This window comes from Anomaloglossus baeobatrachus, chromosome 4 (assembly GCF_048569485.1).
Source record: "Anomaloglossus baeobatrachus isolate aAnoBae1 chromosome 4, aAnoBae1.hap1, whole genome shotgun sequence".
NCBI lineage: Eukaryota > Metazoa > Chordata > Amphibia > Anura > Aromobatidae > Anomaloglossus > Anomaloglossus baeobatrachus.
Genome location: NC_134356.1, coordinates 165699115 through 165716520, shown reverse-complemented (window position 1 = coordinate 165716520; position 17406 = coordinate 165699115).

Sequence of the window (17406 nt, the reverse complement as noted above, 5' to 3'; positions counted from 1 at the left end):
GTTTAGATTAAGCAAGAGGTTACGATTAAAGTTGGGTCATGTGTTAAGGCTAGGGTTAGGGTTAGACCATGGGTTAAGAATAGAGGAAAAACAGGACTTAGTTTAAAACTAAGGGCTAGAAATAGGGTTAGTCTAGCAGTTTAACCTTTGTTAAGCCAGAAATGAAGGTTTGGCTTAAGCAAGAGATGAGGATTAGGGTTGGGTCATGGGTTACGGCTAGGGTTAGGGTTAGACCATGGGTTAGGATTAGAGTTAAAACAGGAGTTAGGGTCAGACCAGGAGCTAGAAATAGGGTTAGTCCAGCAGTTAAAGTTAGGTTATCCCAGTATTTAAAGTTTAGGTTAAGTCAGAGGTGAGGATTAGGGTTGGGTCCTGGGTTAAGGCTAGGGTTAGGGTTAGACAATGGGTTAGGAATAAAGTAAAAACAGGAGTTAGTTTAAAACTAGGAGCTAGAAATAGGGTTAGTCCAGCAGTTTAACCTAGGTTAAGCCAGAATTTAAGGTTTAGGTTAAGGTTGAGGTGAGGATTAGAGTTGGGTCCTGGGTTAAGGCTAGGGTTAGACCATGGGTTAGGAATAGTGTTAAAACAGGAGTTGGGTCAGACCAGGAGCTAGAAATAGGGTTAGTCCAGCAGTTAAAGTTAGGTTATCCCAGAATTTAAGGTTTAGATTTGGGTTAGGCCAGAGGTGAGGATTAGGGATGAGTCCTCGTTTAAGGCTAGGGTTATGGTTAGACCATGGGTTAGGAATAGAGTTAAAACAGGAGTTATGGTAAGACCAGGAGCTAGAAATAGAGTTAGTCCAGCAGTTAAAGTTAGGTTATCCCAGAATTTAAGGTTTAGGTTTGGGTTAGGCCAGATGTGAGGTTTAGGGATGAGTCCTCGTTTAAGGCTAGGAATAGGGTTAGACCATGGGTTAGGAATAGAGTAAAAACAGGAGTTAGTTTAAAACTAGGGGCTAGAAATAAGGTTATTCCAGCAGTTTAACATATTTTAAGCCAGAATTTAAGGTTTAGATTAAGCAAGAGGTTAGGATTAGAGTTGGGTCCTGGGTTAAGGCTAGGGTTAGGGTTAGACCATGGGTTAGGAATAGAGTAAAAACAGGAGTTAGTTTAAAACTAGGGGATAGAAATAGGGTTAGTCCAGCAGTTTAACCTAAGTTAAGCCAGAATTTAAGGTTTAGGTTAAGCCAGAGGTTAGTATTAGGGTTGGGTCCTGGGTTAAGGATAGGGTTAGGGTTAGACCATGGGTTAGTAATAGAGTTAAAACAGGAGTTAGGGTCAGACCACAAGCTATAAATAGGGTTAGTCCAGCAGTTAAAGTTAGGTTATCTCAGAATTTAAGGTTAAGGTTTGGGTTAGGCCAGAGGTGAGGATTAAAGATGAGTCCTTCGTTAGGGTTAGGTTTAGGGTTAGACCATGGCTTAGTAATAGAGTAAAAACAGGAGTTACTGTCAGACCATGAGCTAGAAATAGGGTTAGGCCAGCAGTTAAAGTTATATTATCCCAGAATTTAATGTTTAGGTTTGGGTTAGGCCAGAGGTGAGGTTTAGTGTTGAGCCCTGGGTTAAGGTTAGGGTTAGACCATGGGTTAGGAATAGAGTAAAAACAGGAGTTAGTTTAAAACTAGGGGCTAGAAATAGGGTTAATGCAGCAGTTTAACCTACGTTAAGTCAGAATATAAGGTTTAGATTAACCCAGAGGTGAGGATTAGGGTTGGGTCCTGGGTTAAGGCTACGGTTAGGATTACACCATGGGTTAGGAATAGAGTTAAAGCAGGAGTTAGGGTCAGACCAGGAGTTAGAAATAGGGTTAGTCCAGCAGTTAAAGTTAGGTTATCCCAGTATTTAAGGTTTAGGTTAAGTCAGAGGTGTGGATTAGGGTTGGGTCCTAAGTTACGGCTAGGGTTAGGGTTAGACTATGGGTTAGGAATAAAAATGAAACAGGAGTTAGGGTCAGACCAGGAGCTAGAAATAGGGTTAGTCCAGCAGTTAAACTTAGGTTATCCCAGTATTTAAGGTTTAGGGTAGGTCAGAGGTGATCATTAGGGTTGGGTCCTGGGTTAAGACTAGAGTTAGCGTTATTCCATGGGTTAGGAATAGAGTTAAAAAAGGAGTTAGGTTCAGACAAGATGCTAGAAATAGGGTTAGTCCAGCAGTTAAAGTTAGGTTATCCCAGAATTTAAGGTTTAGGTTTGGGTTTTGCCAGAGGTGAGGAATATGGTTGAGTCTTTCGTTAAAGGTTAGGTTTTATTGTTAGACCATGGCTTAGAAATTGAGGAAAAACAGGAGTTAGTTTAAAACTAGGGGCTAGAAAGAAGGTTAGTCCAACAGTTTAACCTATGTTAAGCCACAATTGAAGGATTGGGTTAAGCCAGAGGTGAGGATTAGGGTTGGGTCCTGGGTTAAGGCTAGGGTTAGGGTTAGACCATGGGTTAGGATTAGAGTTAAAACAGGAGTTAGGGTCAGACCAGGAACTAGAAATAGGGTTAGTCCAGCAGTTAAAGTTAGGTTATCCCAGTATTTAAGGTTTAGGTTAAATCAGAGGTAAGGATTAGGGTTGGGTCCTGGGTTAAGGCTAGGGTTAGGGTTAGACCATGGGTTAGGAATAGAGTAAAAACAGGAGATAGTTTAAAACTAGGGGCTAGAAATAGGGTTAGTCCAGCAGTTTACCCTAATTTAAGCCAGAATATAAGATTTAGGTTAAGCCAGAGGTGAGGATTAGGGTTGGGTCCTGGGTTAAGGATATGGGTTAGGGTTACACCATGGGTAATAGAGATAAAACAGGAGTTAGAGTCAGACCACAAGCTAGAAATAGAGTTAATCCAGCAGTTAAAGTTAGGTTATCCCAGAATTTAAGGTTAAGGTTTGGGTTAGGCAAGAGGTGAGGATTAGGGTTGAGTCCTGGGTTAAGGTTAGGGTTAGACCATGGGTTAGGAATAGAGTTAAAACAGGAGTTAGTGTCAGACCAGGAGCTAGAAATAGGGTTAGTCCAGCAGTTAAAGTTAGGTTATCCCAGAATTTAAGAGAAGGTTTGGGTTAGGCCAGAGGTGAGGATTAGGGTTGAGTCCTGGGTTAAGGTTATGGTTAGACCATGGGTTAGGAATAGAGTTAAAACAGGAGTTAGTGTCAGACCAGGAGCTAGAAATAGGGTTAGTCCAGCAGTTAAAGTTAGGTTATCCCAGTATTTAAGGGTTAGGTTTGGGTTAGGCCAGAGGTGAGGATTAGGGTTGAGTCCTGGGTTAAGGCTAGGGATAGGGTTAGACCATGTGTTAGGAATAGAGTAAAAACAGGAGTTAGTTTAAAACTAGGGGCTAGACATTGGGTTATTCCAGCAGTTTAACATAGTTTAAGCCAGAATTTAAAATTTAGTTTAAGACAGAGGTGAGGATTAGTGTTGAGTTCCTGGTTAAGGCTAAGGTTAGGATTACACCATGGGTTAGGAATAGAGTTAAAGCAGAAGTTAGGGTCAGACCAGGAGCTAGAAATAGGGTTAGTCCAGCAGTTAAAGTTAGGTTATCCCAGAATTTAAGGTTTAGGTTTGGGTTAGGCCAGAGGTGAGGATTAGGGATGAGTCCTCGTTTAAGACTAGGGTTAGGATTAGACCATGGGTTAGGAATAGAGTAAAAACAGGAGTTAGTTTAAAACTAGGGGCTAGAAATAGGGTTATTCCAGCAGTTTAACATAGTTTAATCCAGAATTTAGGGTTTAGATTAAGCAAGAGGTTAGGATTGGAGTTGAGTCCTGGGTTAAGTCTAGGGTTAGGGTTAGACCATGGGTTAGGATTAAAGTTAAAACAGGAGGTAGGGTCAGACCAGGAGCTAGAAATAGGGTTAGTCCAGCAGTTAAAGTTAGGTTATCCCAGTATTTAAAGTTTAGGTTAAGTCAGAGGTGAGGATTAAAGTTGGGACCTGGGTTAAGGCTAGGGATACAGTTAGACCATGGGTTAGTAATAGAGGTAATACAGGAGTTAGTTTAAAACTAGGGGCTAAAAATAGGGTTAGTCCAGCTGTTTAACCTAGGTTAAGCCAGAATTTAATGTTTAGTTTAAGCCAGAGGTGAGGATTAGGGTTGGGTCCTGGGTTAAGGAAAGGGTTAGGGTTACACTATGGGTTAGCAATAGAGTTAAAGCAGGAGTTAGGATCAGATCAGGAGCTAGAAATAGGGTTAGTCGAGCAGTTAAAGTTAGGTTATCCCAGTATTTAAAGTTTAGGTTAAGTCAGAGGCGAGGATTAGGGTTGGGTCCTGGGTTAAGGCTAGGGTTAGGGTTAGAGAATGGTTTAGGAATAGAGTAAAACCAGGAGTTAGTTTAAAACTAGGAGCTAGAAATAGGGTTAGTCCAGCAGTTTAGCCTAGTTTATGGCAGAATTTAAGGTTTAGGTTACGCCAGAGGTGAGGATTAGGGTTGGGTCCTGGGTTAAGGCTAGGGTTAGGGTTAGACTATGGGTTAGTAATAGATTTAAAACAAGAGATAGGGTCAGACCACAAGCTAGAAATAGGGTTAGTCCAGCAGTTAAAGTTAGGTTATCCCAGAATTTAAGGTAAGGTTTGGGTTAGGCCAGAGGTGAGGATTAGGGTTGAGTCCTGGGTTAAGGTTAGAGTTAGTGTTAGACCTTGGATTAGGAATAGAGTTAAAACAGGAGTTAGGGTTAGACCAGGAGCTAGAAATAGGGTTAGTCCAGCAGTTAAAGTTAGGTTATCCCAGTATTTAAGGTTTAGATTAAGCAAGAGGTGAGGATTAGAGTTGGGTCCTGGGTTAAGGATAGGGTTAGGGTTAGACCATGGGTTAGGAATAGAGTTAAAACAGGAGTTAGGGTCAGATCAGGAGCTAGAAATAGGGTTAGTCCAGCAGTTAAAGTTAAGTTATCCCAGTATTTAAGGGTTAGGTTAAGTCAGAGGTGAGGATTAGAGTTGGGTCCTGGGTTAAGGCTAGGGTTAGACCATGGGTTAGGAATAGTGTTAAAACAGGAGTTAGGGTCAGACTAGGAGCTAGAAAGAGGGTTAGTCTAGCAGTTAAACTTAGGTTATCCCAGAATTTAAGGTTTAGGTTTTCGGTTAGGCCAAAGGTGAGGATTAGGGATGAGTCCTGGTTTAAGGCTAGGGTTAGGGTTAGACCATGTGTTAGGAATAGAGTAAAAACAGGAGTTAGTTTAAAACTAGGGGTAGAAATAGGGTTATTCCAGCAGTTTAACATAGTTTAAGCCAGGTTTTAAAATTTAGTTTAAGACAAAGGTGAGGATTAGGGTTGGGTCCCTGGTTAAAACTAGGGTTAGGATTACACTATGGGTTAGGAATAGAGTTAAAGCAGAAGTTAGGGTCAGACCGGAGCTAGAAATAGGGTTGGTCCAGCAGTTAAAGTTAGGTTATCCCAGAATTTAAGGTTTAGGTTTGGGTTAGGCCAGAGGTGAGAATTAGGGATGAGTCCTCGTTTAAGACTAGGGTTAGAGTTAGACCATGGGTTAGGAATAGAGTAAAAACTGGAGTTAGCTTAAAACTAGGAGCTAGAAATAGGGTTATTCCAGCAGTTTAACATAGTTTAAGCCAGAATTTAAGGTTTAGATTAAGCAATAGGTTAGGATTGAAGTTGAGTCCTGAGTTAAGTCTAGGGTTAGGGTTAGACCATGGGTTAGGATTAGAGTTAAAACAGGAGGAAGGGTCAGACCAGGAGCTAGAAATAGGGTTAGTCCACCAGTTAAAGTTAAGTTATCCCAGTATTTAAGGTTTAGGTTAAGTCAGAGGTGAGGTTTAGGGTTGGTTCCTGGGTTAAGGCTAGGGTTACAGTTAGACCATGGGTTAGTAATAGAGTTAAAACAGGAGATAGTTTTAAACTAGGGGCTAAAAATAGGGTTAGTCCAGCTGTTTAACCTAGGTTAAGTCAGAATTTAATGTTTAGGTTAAGTCAGAGGTGAGGATTAGGGTTGGGTCCTGGGTTAAGGCTAGGGTTAGGGTTAGACAATGGGTTAGGAATAGAGTAAAAACAGGAGTTAGGGTCAGACCACGAGCTAGAAATAAGGTTAGTCCAACAGTTAAAGTTAGGTAATCCCAGGATTTAAGGTTTAGGTTAAGTCAGAGGTGAGGATTAGGGTTGGGTCATTGGTTAAGGCTAGGGTTAGGGTTAGACCATGGGTTAGGAATAGAGTAAAAACAGGAGTTACTTTAAAACTAGGGGCTAGAAATAGGGTTATTCCAGCAGTTTACCATAGTTTAAGCCAGAATTTAAGGTTTAGATTAAGCAAGAGGTTACGATTAAAGTTGGGTCATGTGTTAAGGCTAGGGTTAGGGTTAGACCATGGGTTAAGAATAGAGGAAAAACAGGACTTAGTTTAAAACTAAGGGCTAGAAATAGGGTTAGTCTAGCAGTTTAACCTTTGTTAAGCCAGAAATGAAGGTTTGGCTTAAGCAAGAGATGAGGATTAGGGTTGGGTCATGGGTTACGGCTAGGGTTAGGGTTAGACCATGGGTTAGGATTAGAGTTAAAACAGGAGTTAGGGTCAGACCAGGAGCTAGAAATAGGGTTAGTCCAGCAGTTAAAGTTAGGTTATCCCAGTATTTAAAGTTTAGGTTAAGTCAGAGGTGAGGATTAGGGTTGGGTCCTGGGTTAAGGCTAGGGTTAGGGTTAGACAATGGGTTAGGAATAAAGTAAAAACAGGAGTTAGTTTAAAACTAGGAGCTAGAAATAGGGTTAGTCCAGCAGTTTAACCTAGGTTAAGCCAGAATTTAAGGTTTAGGTTAAGGTTGAGGTGAGGATTAGAGTTGGGTCCTGGGTTAAGGCTAGGGTTAGACCATGGGTTAGGAATAGTGTTAAAACAGGAGTTGGGTCAGACCAGGAGCTAGAAATAGGGTTAGTCCAGCAGTTAAAGTTAGGTTATCCCAGAATTTAAGGTTTAGATTTGGGTTAGGCCAGAGGTGAGGATTAGGGATGAGTCCTCGTTTAAGGCTAGGGTTATGGTTAGACCATGGGTTAGGAATAGAGTTAAAACAGGAGTTATGGTAAGACCAGGAGCTAGAAATAGAGTTAGTCCAGCAGTTAAAGTTAGGTTATCCCAGAATTTAAGGTTTAGGTTTGGGTTAGGCCAGATGTGAGGTTTAGGGATGAGTCCTCGTTTAAGGCTAGGAATAGGGTTAGACCATGGGTTAGGAATAGAGTAAAAACAGGAGTTAGTTTAAAACTAGGGGCTAGAAATAAGGTTATTCCAGCAGTTTAACATATTTTAAGCCAGAATTTAAGGTTTAGATTAAGCAAGAGGTTAGGATTAGAGTTGGGTCCTGGGTTAAGGCTAGGGTTAGGGTTAGACCATGGGTTAGGAATAGAGTAAAAACACGAGTTAGTTTAAAACTAGGGGTTAAAAATAGGGTTAGCCCAGCAGTTAAAGTTAGGTTATCCCAGTAATTTAGGTTTAGGTTAAGTCAGAGGTGAGGATTAGGGTTGGGTCCTGGGTTAAGGCTAGGGTTAGGGTTACACTATGGGTTAGGAATAGAGTTAAAGCAGAAGTTAGGATCAGATCAGGAGCTAGAAATAGGGTTAGTCTAGCAGGTAAAGTTAGGTTATTCCAGAAATTAAGGTTTAGGTTTGGGTTAGGCCAGAGGTGAGGATTAGGGATGAGTCCTGTGTTAAGGCTAGGGTTAGGGTTAGACCATGGGTTAGGAATAGAGGAAAAATAGGAGTTAGTTTAAAACTAGGTGCTAGAAATAGGGTTAGGCCAGCAGTTTAACCTATGTTAAGCCAGAATTGAAGGTTTGGGTTAAGCAAGAGGTGAGGATTAGGGTTGGGTCCTGGGGTAAGGCTAGGGTTAGGGTTAGACCATGGTTTAGGAATAGAGTTAAAACTGGAGTTAGGGTCAGACCAGGAGCTAGAAATATGGTTAGTCCAGCATTTAAAGTTGGGTTATCCAAGAATTTAAGGTTTTAATTTTGGGTTAGGCCAGAGGTGAGGATTAGAGTTGAGTCCTGGGTTAAGGTTAGGGTTAGGGTTAGACCATGGGTTAGTAATAGAGATAATACAGGAGTTAGGGTCAGACCAGGAATTAGAAATAGGGTTAGTCCAGCAGTTAAAGTTAGGTTATCCCAGAATTTAAGGTTTAGGTTTGGGTTAGGCCAGAGGTGAGGATTACATTTGAGTCCTGGGTTAAGGTTGGAGTTAGGGTTAGACCTTGGGTTAGGAATAGAGTTAAAACAGGAGTTATGGTCAGACCAGGAGCTAGAAATAGGGTTATTCCAGCAGATAAAGTTAGGTTAAGCAAGGACTTAAGGTTTAGGTTAAGCCATGGGTGAGAATTGGGGTTGGGTCATGGGTTAAGGCTAGGGTTAGGGTTAGACCATGGGTTAGTAATAGAGTTAAAACAGGAGTTAGGGTCAGACCAGGAGCTAGAAAAAGGGTTAGTCCAGCAGTTAAAGTAAGGTTATCCCAGTATTTAAGGTTTAGATTAAGCAAGAGGTGAGGATTAGATTTGGGTCCTGAGTTAAGACTAGGGTTAGGGTTAGACCATGGGTTAGGAATAGAGTTAAAACAGGAGTTAGGGTCAGACGAGGAGCTAAAAATAGGGTTAGTCCAGCAGTTAAAGTTAGGTTAAACCAGAATTTAAGGTTTAGGTTAAGCCAGAGGTGAGGATTAAGGTTAAGTCCTGGGTTAAGGTAAGGTTTAGGGTTAGACCATGGGTTAAAAATAGAGTAAAAACAGGAGTTAGTTTAAAAATAAATGCTAGAAATAGGGTTAGTCCAGCTGTTTAACCTAGGTTAAGCCAGAATTTAAGGTTTAGATTAAGCCAGAGGTGAGGATTAGAGTTGGATACTGGGTTATGTCTAGGGTTTGGGTTAGACCATGGATTAGGAATAGAGTTAAAACAGGATTTAGGGTCAGACCAGGAGCTAGAAAGATGGTTAGTCCATTAGTTAAAGTAAGGTTATCCCAGTATTGAAGGATTGGGTTATGTCAGAGGTGAAGATTAGGGTTGGGTCCTGGGTTAATGCTAGGGTTAGGGTTAGACCATGGGCTAGGAATAGAGTTAAAACAGAAGTTAGGGTCAGATCACGAGCTAGAAATAGGGTTAGTCCAGCAGCTTAACCTAGGTTATCCCAGTATTTAAGGTTTAGGTTAAGTCAGATGTGAGGATTAGGGTTGGGTCCGGGGTTAAAACTAGGGTTAGGGTTAGACCATGGGTTAGGAATAGAGTTAAAACAGGAGTTAGGGTCAGACCAGTAGCTAGAAATAGGGTTAGTTAAGAAGTTAAAGTTAAGTTATCCTAGTATTTAAGGTTTAAATTAAGTCAGATGTGAGGATTGGGGTTGGGTCCTTGGTTACTGCTAGGGTTAGGGTTAGACCATGGGTTAGGAATAGAGTTAAAGCAGGAGTTACAGTCAGACCAGGGGCTAGAAATAGGGTTAATCCAGTAATTAAACTTAGGCTAAGCCAGAATTTAAGGTTTAGGTTAAGGCAGAGGTGAGGATTAGGGTTGGGTCCTGGGTTAAGGCTAGGGTTAGGGTTAGACCATGGGTTAATAATAGAGTAAAAACAGGAGTTAGTTTAAAAAAAAATGCTAGAAATAGGGTTAGTCCAGCTGTTTAACCTAGGTTAAGCCAGAATTTAAGGTTTAGATTAAGCCATTGGTGAGGATTAGAGTTGGGTCCTGGGTTATGTCTAGGGTTTGGGTAAGACCATGGGTTAGGAATAGTGTTAAAACAGGATTTAGGGTCAGACCAGGAGCTAGAAAGAGGGTTAGTCCATTAGTTAAAGTAAGGTTATCCCAGTATTTAAGGTTTGGGTTAAGTCAGAGGTGAGGATTAGGGTTGGGTCCTTTGTTAAGGCTTGGGTTAGAGTTGGACCATAGGTTAGGAATAGAGTTAAAACAGGAGTTAGGGTCAGACCAGGAGCTAGAAATAGGTTTTGTCCAGCAGTTAAAGTTAGGTTATCCCAGTATTTAAGGTTTGGGTTAAGTCAGAGGTGAAGATTAGGGTTGGGTTCTGGGTTAATGCTAGGGTTAGGGTTAGACCATGGGCTAGGAATAGAGTTAAAACAGAAGTTAGGGTCAGATCACGAGCTAGAAATAGGGTTAGTCCAGCAGCTTAACCTAGGTTATCCCAGTATTAAAGGTTTAGGTTAAGTCAGATGTGAGGATTAGGGTTGGGTCCGGGATTAAAACTAAGGTTAGGGTTAGACCATGGGTTAGGAATAGAGTTAAAACAGGAGTTAGGGTCAGACCAGTAGCTAGAAATAGGGTTAGTTAAGCAGTTAAAGTTAAGTTATCCTAGTATTTAAGGTTTAAATTAAGGCAGATGTGAGGATTGGGGTTAAGTCCTTGGTTACTGCTAGGGTTAGGGTTAGACCATGGGTTAGGAATAGAGTTAAAGCAGGAGTTACAGTCAGACCAGGGGCTAGAAATAGGGTTAATCCAGTAATTAAACTTAGGCTAAGCCAGAATTTAAGGTTTAGGTTAAGGCAGAGGTGAGGATTAGGGTTGGGTCCTCGGTTAAGGCTAGGGTTAGGGTTAGACCATGGGTTAATAATAGAGTAAAAACAGAAGTTAGTTTAAAAATAAATGCTAGGAATAGGGTTAGTCCAGCTGTTTAACCTAGGTTAAGCCAGAATTTAAGGTTTAGATTAAGCCATTGGTGAGGATTAGAGTTGGGTCCTGTGTTCTGTCTAGGGTTTGGGTAAGACCATAGGTTAGGAATAGTGTTAAAACAGGATTTAGGGTCAGACCAGGAGCTAGAAAGAGGGTTAGTCCATTAGTTAAAGTAAGGTTATCCCAGTATTTAAGGTTTGGGTTAAGTTAGAGATGAGGATTAGGGTTGGGTCTTGGGTTAAGGCTTGGGTTAGAGTTGGACCATAGGTTAGGAATAGAGTTAAAACAGGAGTTAGGGTCAGACCAGGAGCTAGAAATAGGTTTTGTCCAGCAGTTAAAGTTAGGTTATCCCAGTATTTAAGGTTTGGGTTAAGTCAGATGTGAGGATTAGGGTTGGGTCCGGGATTAAAACTAGGGTTAGGGTTAGACCATGGGTTAGGAATAGAGTTAAAACAGGAGTTAGTGTCAGACCAGTAGCTAGAAATAGGGTTAGTTAAGCAGTTAAAGTTAAGTTATCCTAGTATTTAAGGTTTAAATTAAGTCAGATGTGAGGATTGGGGTTAAGTCCAGGGTTACTGCTAGGGTTAGGGTTAGACCATGGATTAGGAATAGAGTTAAAGCAGGAGTTACAGTCAGACCAGGGGCTAGAAATAGGGTTAATCCAGTAATTAAACTTAGGCTAAGCCAGAATTTAAGGTTTAGGTTAAGGCAGAGGTGAGGATTAGGGTTGGGTCCTTGGTTAAGGCTAGGGTTAGGGTTAGACCATGGGTTAATAATTTAGTTAAAACAGGAGTTAGGGTCAGACCACGACCTAGAAATAGGGTTAGTCCAGCAGTTAAAGTTAGGTTATCCCAGTATTTAAGGTTTAGGTTAAGTCAGAGGTGAGGATTAGGGTTGGGTCCTGAGTTAAGGCTAGTTTTAGGGTTACACCATGGGTTAATGATAGAGTTAAAGCAGGAGTTAATTTCAGACCAGGGGCTAGAAATAACATTAGCCTAGCAGTTAAACTTAGGTTAAGCCAGAATTTAAGGTTTAGGTTAAGCCAGATGTGAGAATTAGGGAAGAGTCCGGGGTAAGGCTAGGGTTAGGGTTACACCATGGGTTAGAAATAGAGTAAAAACAGAAGTTAGTTTAAAAGAATGGGCTAGAAATAGGGTTAGTCCAGCAGTTTAACCTAGGTTAAACCAGAATTTAGAGTTTAGGTTAAGCCATAGGTGAGGATTAGGGTTGGGTACTGGGTTAAGGCTTGGGTTAGGGTTACACCATGGGTTAGGAATAGAGTTAAAGCAGGAGTTAGAGTCAGACCAGGTACTAAAAATAGGGTTAGTGCAGCAGTTAAACTTAGGTAAGCCAGAATTTAAGGTTTAGATTAAGCCAGAGGTGAGGATTTGGGTTGGGTCCTGGGTTAAGGCTAGGGTTAGGGTTAGACCATGGGTTAGTAATAGAGTTAAAACAGGAGTTAGGGTCAGACCACGAGCTAGAAATAGGGTTAGTCAAGCAGTTAAAGGTAGGTTTTCCCAGAATTTAAGGGTTAGGTTTTGGTTATACCAGAGGTGAGGATTAAGGTTGAGTCCTTGGTTAAGGCTAGGGTTAGGGTTAGACCATGGGTTAGTAATAGAGTAAAAACAGGAGTTAGTTTAAAAATAAATGCTAGAAATAGGGTTAGTCCAGCTGTTTAACCTAGGTTAAGCCAGAATTTAAGGTTTAGATTAAGCCAGAGGTGAGGATTAGAGTTCCGTCCTGGGTTATGTCTAGGGTTTGGGTTAGACCATGGGTTAGGAATAGAGTTAAAACAGGATTTAGGGTCAGACCAGGAGCTAGAAAGAGGGTTAGTCCATTAGTTAAAGTAAGGTTATCCCAGTATTTAAGGTTTGGGTTAAGTCAGAGGTGAGGATTAGGGTTGGGTCCTTTGTTAAGGCTTGGGTTAGAGTTGGACCATAGGTTAGGAATAGAGTTAAAACAGGAGTTAGGGTCAGACCAGGAGCTAGAAATAGGTTTTGTCCAGCAGTTAAAGTTAGGTTATCCCAGTATTTAAGGTTTGGGTTAAGTCAGAGGTGAAGATTAGGGTTGGGTCCTGGGTTAATGCTAGGGTTAGGGTTAGACCATGGGCTAGGAATAGAGTTAAAACAGAAGTTAGGGTCAGATCACGAGCTAGAAATAGGGTTAGTCCAGCAGCTTAACCTAGGTTATCCCAGTATTAAAGGTTTAGGTTAAGTCAGATGTGAGGATTAGGGTTGGGTCCGGGATTAAAACTAAGGTTAGGGTTAGACCATGGGTTAGGAATAGAGTTAAAACAGGAGTTAGGGTCAGACCAGTAGCTAGAAATAGGGTTAGTTAAGCAGTTAAAGTTAAGTTATCCTAGTATTTAAGGTTTAAATTAAGTCAGATGTGAGGATTGGGGTTAAGTCCAGAGTTACTGCTAGGGTTAGGGTTAGAACATGGGTTAGGAATAGAGTTAAAGCAGGAGTTACAGTCAGACCAGGGGCTAGAAATAGGGTTAATCCAGTAATTAAACTTAGGCTAAGCCAGAATTTAAGGTTTAGGTTAAGGCAGAGGTGAGGATTAGGGTTGGGTCCTGGGTTAAGGCTAGGGTTTGGGTTAGACCATGGGTTAATAATTTAGTTAAAACAGGAGTTAGGGTCAGACCACGACCTAGAAATAGGGTTAGTCCAGCAGTTAAAGTTAGGTTAAGCCAGAATTTAAGGTTTAGGTTAAGCCAGAGGTGAGAATTAGGGAAGAGACCGGGGTGAGGCTAGGGTTAGAGTTACACCATGGGTTAGAAACAGAGTAAAAACAGGAGTTAGTTTAAAAGAAGGGGCTAGAAATAGGGTTAGTCCAGCAGTTTAACCTAGGTTAAACCAGAATTTAGAGTTTAGGTTAAGCCATAGTTGAGGATTAGGGTTGGGTACTGGGTTAAGGCTTGGGTTAGGGTTACACCATGGGTTAGGAATAGAGTTAAAGCAGGAGTTAGAGTCAGACCAGGTACTAAAAATAGGGTTAGTGTAGCAGTTAAACTTAGGTAAGCCAGAATTTAAGGTTTAGATTAAGCCAGAGGTGAGGATTTGGGTTGGGTCCTGGGTTAAGGCTAGGGTTTGGGTTAGACCATGGGTTAGTAATAGAGTTAAAACAGGAGTTTGGGTCAGACGACGAGCTAGAAATAGGGTTAGTCCAGCAGTTAAAGTTAGGTTTTCCCAGAATTTAAGGTTTAGGTTTTGGTTATACCAGAGGTGAGGATGAAGGTTGAGTCCTGGGTTAAGGCTAGGGTTAGGGTTAGACCATGGGTTAGTAATAGAGTAAAAACAGGAGTTTGGGTCAGACGACGAGCTAGAAATAGGGTTAGTCCTGAAGATAAAGTTAGGTTATCCCAGTATTTAAATTTAAGGTTAAGTCAGAGGTGAGGATTAGAGTTGGGTCCTGGTTTAAGGCTAGAAATAGGGTTAGACCATGGGTTAGGAATAGAGTTAAAAGAGGAGTTGGGTCAGACAACGAGCTAGAAATAGGGTTAGTCCAGCTGTTAAAGTTAGGTTATCCCAGAATTTAAGATTTAGGTTTGGGTTAGGCCAAAGGTGAGGACTAGGATTGAGTCCTGGGTTAAAGCTAAGGTTAGGGTTAGACCATGGGTAAGGAATAGAGTAAAAACAGTTGTTAGTATAAAACTATTGGCTATTAGTAGGGTTAGTCCAGCAGTTTAACCTAGGTTTAGCCAGAATTTAAGGTTTCAGTTAAGACAAAGGTGAGGATTAGGGTTGGGTCCTGAGTTAAAGCTAGGGTTAGGGTTAGACCATGGTTTATGAATAGCGTTAGAACAGTAGTTAGGGTCAGACCAGGAGCTAGAAATATAGTTAGTCTGGTTGTTAAAGTTTGGTTATCCCAGTATTTAAGGTTTATGTTAGGTCAGAGGTGAGGATTGAGGTTGGGTCCAGGGTTAAGGCTAGGGTTAAGGTTAGACCATGGGTTAGGAATAGAGTAAAAACAGGAGTTAGTTTAAAGCTAGGGGCTAGAAATAGGGTTTAGTCCAGCAGTTTAACCTAGGTTAAGCTTGAATTTAAAGGTTAAATTAAGCAAGAGGTGAGGATTAGAGTTGGGTCCTGGGTTAAGGCTAGGGTTAGGGTTAGACTATGGGTTAGGAATAGAGTTAAAACAGGAGTTAGGGTCAGACCAGGAGCTAGAAATAGGGTTAGTCCAGCAGTTTAAGTTAGGTTATCCCAGTAATTAATGTTTAGGTTAAGTCAGAGGTGAGATTGAACGTTGGGCCCTGGGTTAAGGCTAGGGTTAGGGTTAGACCATGGGTTAGGAATAGAGTAAAAACAGGAGTTAATTTAAAACTAGGGGCTAGAAATAGGGTTATTCCAGCAGTTTAACATAGTTTAAGCCAGAATTTAAGGTTGAGTTTAAGACAGAGGTGAGGATTAGGGTTGGGTCCCTGGTAACGCTAGGGTTAGGATTACACCATGGGTTAGGAATAGAGTTAAAGCAGGAGTTAGGGTCAGACCAGGAGCTAGAAATAGGGTTAGTCCAGCAGTTAAAGTTAGGTTATCCCAGAATTTAAGGTTTAGGTTTGGGTTAGGCCAGAGGTGAGGATTAGGGATGAGTCCTGTGTTAAGGCTAGGGTTAGGGTTACACCATGGGTTAGGAATAGAGTTTATACAGGAGTTATGGTCAGACCAGGAGCTAGAAATAGGGTTAGTCCAGCAGTTAAAGTTAGGTTATCCCAGAATTTAAGGTTTAGGTTTGGGTTAGGCCAGAGGTGAAGATTAGGAATGAGTCCTCGTTTAAGGCTAGGGTTAGGGTTAGACCATGGGTTAGGAATAGAGTAAAAACAGGAGTTACTTTAAAACTAGGGGCTAGAAATAGGGTTATTCCAGCAGTTTAACATAGTTTAAGCCAGAATTTAAGGTTTAGATTAAGCAAAAGGTTAGGATTAGAGTTGGGTCATGTGTTAAGGCTAGGGTTAGGGTTAGACCATGGGTTAAGAATAGAGGAAAAACAGGAGTTAGTTTAAAACTAGGGGCTAGAAATAGGGTTAGTCCAGCAGTTTAACCTAAGTTAAGCCAGAATTGAAGGTTTGGGTTAAGCAAGAGATGAGGATTAGGATTGGGTCCTGGGTTACGGCTAGGGTTAGGGTTAGACCATGGGTTAGGATTAGAGTTAAAACAGGAGTTAGGGTCAGACCAGGAGCTAGAAAAAGGGTTAGTCCAGCAGTTAAAGTTAGGTTATCCCAGTATTTAAAGTTTAGGTTAAGTCAGAGGTGAGGATTAGGGTTGGGTCCTGGGTTAAGGCTAGGGTTAGGGTTAGACAATGGGTTGGGAATAGAGTAAAAACAGGAGTTAGTTTAAAACTAGGAGCTAGACATAGGGTTAGTCCAGCAGTTTAACCTAGGTTAAGCCAGAATTTAAGGTTTAGGTTAAGGTTGAGGTGAGGATTAGAGATGGTTCCTGGGTTAAGGCTAGGGTTAGACCATGGGTTAGGAATAGTGTTAAAACAAGAGTTAGGGTCAGACCAGGAGCTAGAAATAGGTTTAGTCCAGCAGGTAAAGTTAGGTTATCCCAGTATTTAAGGGTTAGGTTAAGTCAGAGGTGAGGATTAGAGTTGGGTCCTGGGTTAAGGCTAGGGTTAGACCATGGGTTAGGAATAGTGTTAAAACAGGAGTTAGGGTCAGACCAGGAGCTAGAAATAGGGTTAGTCCAGCAGTTAAAGTTAGGTTATCCCAAAATTTAAGGTTTAGATTTGGGTTAGGCCAGAGGTGAGGATTAGGGATGAGTCCTTGTTTAAGGCTAGGGTTGTGGTTAGATCATGGGTTAGGAATAGAGTTAAAACAGGAGTTATGGTCAGACCAGGAGCTAGAAATAGAGTTAGTCCAGCAGTTAAAGTTAGGTTATCCCAGAATTTAAGGTTTAGGTTTGGGTTAGGCCAGATGTGAGGTTTAGGGATGAGTCCTCGTTTAACGCTAGGGTTAGGGTTAGACCATGGGTTAGGAATAGAGTAAAAACAGGAGTTAGTTTAAAACTAGGGGCTAGAAATAAGGTTATTCCAGCAGTTTAACATATTTTAAGCCAGAATTTAAGGTTTAGATTAAGCAAGAGGTTAGGATTAGAGTTGGGTCCTGGGTTAAATCTAGGGTTAGGGTTAGACCATGGGTTAGGATTAGAGTTAAAACAGGAGTTAGGGTCAGACCAGGAGATAGAAATAGGGTTAGTCCAGCAGTTAAAGTTAGGTTATCCCAGTAATTTAGGTTTAGGTTAAGTCAGAAGTGCGGATTAGGGTTGGGTTCTGGGTTAAGGCTAGGGTTAGGGTTAGACCATGGGTTAGGAATAGAGTAAAAACAGGAGTTAGTTTAAAACTAGGGGTTAAAAATAGGGTTAGTCCAGCAGTTTAACCTAGGTTAAGCCAGAATTTAATGTTTAGGTTAAGCCAGAGGTGAGGATTAGGGTTGGGTCCTGGGTTAAGGCTAGGGTTAGGGTTACACTATGGGTTAGGAATAGAGTTAAAGCAGAAGTTAGGATCAGATCAGGAGCTAGAAATAGGGTTAGTCTAGCAGGTAAAGTTAGGTTATTCCAGAATTTAAGGTTTAGGTTTGGGTTAGGCTAGAGTTGAGGATTAAGGATGAGTCCTGTGTTAAGGCTAGGGTTAGGGTTAGACCATGGGTTAGGAATAGAGGAAAAAAAGGAGTTAGTTTAAAACTAGGTGCTAGAAATTGGGTTAGTCCAGCAGTTTAACCTATGTTAAGCCAGAATTGAAGGTTTGGGTTAAGCAAGAGGTGAGGAATAGGGTTGGGTCTTGGGGTAAGGCTAGGGTTAGGGTTAGACCATGGTTTAGGAATAGAGTTAAAACTGGAGTTAGGGTCAGACCAGG